This window comes from Lontra canadensis, unplaced genomic scaffold (assembly GCF_010015895.1).
Source record: "Lontra canadensis isolate GAN:19392208 unplaced genomic scaffold, GSC_riverotter_1.0 scaffold42, whole genome shotgun sequence".
In the NCBI taxonomy this organism is placed as follows: domain Eukaryota; kingdom Metazoa; phylum Chordata; class Mammalia; order Carnivora; family Mustelidae; genus Lontra; species Lontra canadensis.
Genome location: NW_022631036.1, coordinates 3,977,733 through 3,982,411, shown reverse-complemented (window position 1 = coordinate 3,982,411; position 4,679 = coordinate 3,977,733). Strand labels below are relative to the sequence as shown.

General features: G+C 38.1%; 1 pseudogene; it reads left to right on the top strand.

Moving 5' to 3' along the window:
* Positions 1–259: 259 nt before the first annotated feature.
* Positions 260–2,380, top strand: LOC116875648 (annotated as a pseudogene).
* The last annotated feature ends 2,299 nt before the right edge of the window (positions 2,381–4,679 follow it).

Sequence of the window (4,679 nt, the reverse complement as noted above, 5' to 3'; positions counted from 1 at the left end):
GGGAAGTAGCAAGCATAAAGCAGTTTTATTAAAGCGAAAGTACACTCTCAAGGTGGGAGAGCAAGGAGGTTCCATGAGGTGAAACTGGCCCTAGGTTCTTTAGGGATTGTATATTTGTTGTGTCTCTCTGGGCTGGGAGGAGCCAAGATATAAGGTAGGGTGGTCTCTAATGAAGTCTGCTTCTAAGCATTTGGAGAACTTCCCCCAACAGGTTGGAAGGAGGAGACTTTGACCCTGCAAGGTTTGCTCCCCAATCACCATGGCAACCTTTTCCATGGAGATGGAGGCTGTAACTGTAATGCAAATGCATTAATGAGTCTAGGGGTTACCCTGAGGTAGAGGAGGAAGAGGAGAATCCATGCTTGAAACCAGTGGCTCTTGATCCGTCAGCCCCAAGGTCTTAGAAGCCACAGGTCAGGATGTTGTGTCCTTGGGTTTACTTATCACCATCCTTGCCTCTGGAAATTTCTCTATTATTTCCCTCTAAGGACTTGGGACTCGGACTTGGAGTGTTCCTTCCACTGCTCATGTGTAGCTTCTGCGTAACACTAACTGATATTATTGCCTGTTTCTAATTTTTGTGAGATGGAATCAAGAGTTCCGCTATTAAGTTTAAAACTGACCATGAACAATAATATATCTCTGCAATTATATTTGAAATCTGAAGATTTAGAGGCAGGGCCCTAGAGCTCTCTGGAATTAGTGTATTGTCATTAATATCAAGAGCAAGCTGTCCAGGATCAAGAAGCAAAACTAGGGGTGCCTGGGTGGCTCAGTCAGTTGAGTGACTGACTCTTGATTTCAGCTCAGGTTATGATGTCAGGATTGTGAGAACAAGCCCAACTGGGCTCCATGCTCAGCATGGAGCCTGCTTAATATTCTTTCTCTCCCTTTTCCTCTGCACTCCCCACACTTCCAGCATGCTCTCATGCTCTCTCTCTCTCTTTCTGTCTCTTAAAAAAGAGGGGAGAAAAAAAAAGGCAGAAAATGTTTGTCAGGGGGAAGTATAAGAGTCACCAAATCAGTGTGAATGGGAAGAGTTTAAACACTAGAGAAGGCCCAGACAAGTAACACATTCCTGGGCAAGCTAAGACAACATGGGAGGCCATTGAATCATGAACTAATACTAAAACTACACACTAATTAGAATAGATTATTATTTGTCTTTTCTTTCTCAGTATATTTATATTCAAACTGTTAATACATAATAAATTTCTTTGTCTCTATCTTATATTGTTTATTATAAGCAATCAGATTTAATAATAAAAAAATGCATTTTTAAGAGAGAAGTCTTAGATTAAGATACCAAAATGACATTGTGATTATCATTCTGGTAAATTTGTTTACAAAATGAAACAACAAGAATTCACAGCATTGTTTCCAGCAGAAGTTCTGTCTTGATTAAGCAGCAGATAGACCCACAAGTACACCAGGATATAGAGTCTACCTTCTTGTAGCCCTTTCTGAAAATCATACCATGTCATCTTATTACTATGTTTGCTTGTGAAATATTTCTAATGCCATGCTCATGGGAACATTGAATATTGTGTACTTTAAAAATAACATGGTTTGCAAGCAGTGTCAGAGTTGTTGGGTCTTCATCCAAAAACATAATTTCCATTTTATGGAAATTCACCACATGCAATTTCATATTTTTGTTTTCACAGATAATCATGGATAGTTAGGAATAAACAGATTTTTGCCTTCTAAATGACCATGTTAACATATTTGAAATATATCTTCCTATGTGACATTTTCTTCTTCAACATAGAGTTTCAAATCTGCCAACCTGAAATTCCTGTTTCAATGTCGAGTACAATTTTAATTCTTTTATATTTGGATCAAAAATTACATTTTGTGGCAGTGGACAGTAGTGGCAGAATGTTGCTACCAGGGTGTTTAGCTTAATTGGCAAGTGAGCAATTTCCACTCACTATGTGTAAGAGCACATGGAAATGTCCTGAAGAATGAAGACTATGCTCTCCCCCGAGTTATGTCCACCAGCTATCCCCTGCCTGAGGTGGCCCACATTAAGAACCTCTCCACCAAAAGACTTTAGAAGAGGAGGAGAGGGCTTCCTGGAGCAGCCTCTCCATTAATGAAAAAGTTGAATTGTACCACATGAAGTTCAATTAGAGCTTTGCTGAAATGAACAGAAGCAGGAAAGAGTGGGAGATGGTTGTGGGTGCCGGCATGATCCTCACGGACTTCACCAATCATGCTGATCTGGGAGAAGCACAATGTGTACAGCTCCATCCTCCACACATTGGAAGAGGAGTGGGTGACCAAGCAGACCAAGAGGATGCTGTACATGAAGGTCAGCCTGATTCACAGGTTCTCAGCCAGGTGGTACTACAACAAGGAGGAGTGGAAGAAATAGGAGGCTGCCACTTGCCTCCCCTTGTTCTGCCACCTCCAATGCATCTCCATGTATTGACTGGAAATGGTTATGTTGCTGTACCAATGCTAATAAATGAGCAGTTTATGTGAAAAAAAATGCACTTTGATTTCTGTGTAACTCTGAGTAAATGTCTGTCTTAGATAACAGACCAGACTGTGATTGAATGTTTGATCTGCTCACAGTTTTCTGGGAAACATGTATCACTGCTCCATATAGATATTATAAAGAAGTTGATGTTTTTGTAACTTTTACTAGTTCTCTCATTTGTTGATCTTGTCTACTGTGAAAACAGTATGGGGTCCTCTTTTCTTTTCCAACATCCTCCTCAAATTTATTTATTTGGTATTTTTCACTTAATATATTCTTGTATCTATTTTAATAGTACTTTATTTTAATGTCTGCACATACAGGATGCTTTATGTTTAAAGGATCCTTTAAAAATAATGTATTCAGACAGAATTTGAGGAGCAAGAAAATTTCAGTCTGCACAGGACTTATTTTCTGATACCTGCAATGGCTTCAAATAGCAGACAGTTCTACAGTGGCTTTCATGTTATTCCTTTTTATTCTTTTATTGCTACAACTGAAGTTTTAGAATAACCATTATTTTTCTTAAGTCTCTGATAGGATTTAGTCTTACTAACTTACAAATATGAAAAGATGAAGTTTTTAGGGATTTTCAGTTTGAATTCTAAATTGTGAAATTGAATACTGGAAAATATGTGAAAGGCCCTAGATAAGATGGAATCAGAAATCACTTTACTTACCTTTTCAAATGACTCATCACTTTAATTATCAGAGCTGACTAATAGGAGTGAATAAGCATTCATTACAAATTTCAGCATATAAGGGCCTATCAAATTTTCCTCTTTCACATCTGGGTCTTCTGATATGTTAAGCACACATTCTCTTGGATTCTGTCTTAAGATCAATAAAACGTGGCCTCTCTGTCCTAGTTCATAAAATGATTGGATGTCCCTCATATGAACTTCCTCAGCAACTGGACTTGCTTGAGCTTAACACGCACTCTAAGCATTTGTTGCACTTACTCTCCATTTATTTCTAACACTTAGATTAAAGTAATTCCATAGGAAGTTCTTGCTTCAAAATAGTTAAGAAGATGTACATATGGCAAACAAGCATGTGAAAAGAAGATCAACGATTTAAAGATTTTATTTATTTAGAGAGAGAGCCAAGAGTGCAAGTAGGGGGAGTGGCAGAGGGAGAGGAAGAACAAGGTTCTCAAGCAGGTTCTGCACTGAGCATGGAGTCCAGCTCAAGGTTTGATCTCACTTGAGACCTGAGCCAAAATGAAGAGTCTGACACTTAATGGAGTGAGCTACCCAGGCACCCCTAGATGATCAACAATTTAAATAATGAGACACCACTAATTACCTATTAGATCAGCTAAAATCCAAAACACTAACCACAGCAAATGCTGATGAGGTTGTGGAACAATCGGGACTCACATTCATTGTTGATAGGAATGCAAGATGGTACAGACACTTTGGAAAACAGTATGGCAGTTTCTACAAAGCTAAACATACTATGATCAAAATCACACTTCCTTATATTTATCCAAAGGAAGTCAAAACTTATATTTGCACAAAAACATGCCCACGGGTGTTTGTAGCAGCCTTATTCATAATTGCCAAAACGTAAAAGAAACCAGTTGTCCTTCAGTAGTAGGTGAATGGATAAACTCGGTATATAAAGACACTGGAATATTTTTTGGCACTTTTCAGTGCTAAATGAAATATCGAGCCACAAAAAGACATGGAAGAAATTTAAATGCCTATCACTAAGTGAAAGAAGCCAGTCTGAAAAGACTACACATAGTAAGATTCCAACTATATAACACTCTGGAAAAGGCAAAACTGTGGAGACAGTAAAATGATCAGTGTTTGCCAAGAGTTTGGGAAGGAAGGAGTTAATTGGTGAAGCATAGGGGTTTTTAGGGCAGTGAAACTATTCTGTATGATAATATAATGGTCGATGCATATTATTATGCATTTGTCAAAAGCCATATGATGTACAACACCAAGAGTGAATCCTAATGTAAACTATAGATTTTAGGTAATAATGTATCAATATAGGCTCATCAGTTGTAACAAATGCAGTACACTGATGCGAGATAGTAATAAATCAGAGACACTCTGTGTATATGTATGTATGTGTGTGCACGTGTGTAGGGCTGGTGGTAACAAGGAGGTATATCCAGCCTCTCTCTAGTTCATATTCAATTTATCTATAAATCTAAAAGTTCTTGAAAACATAG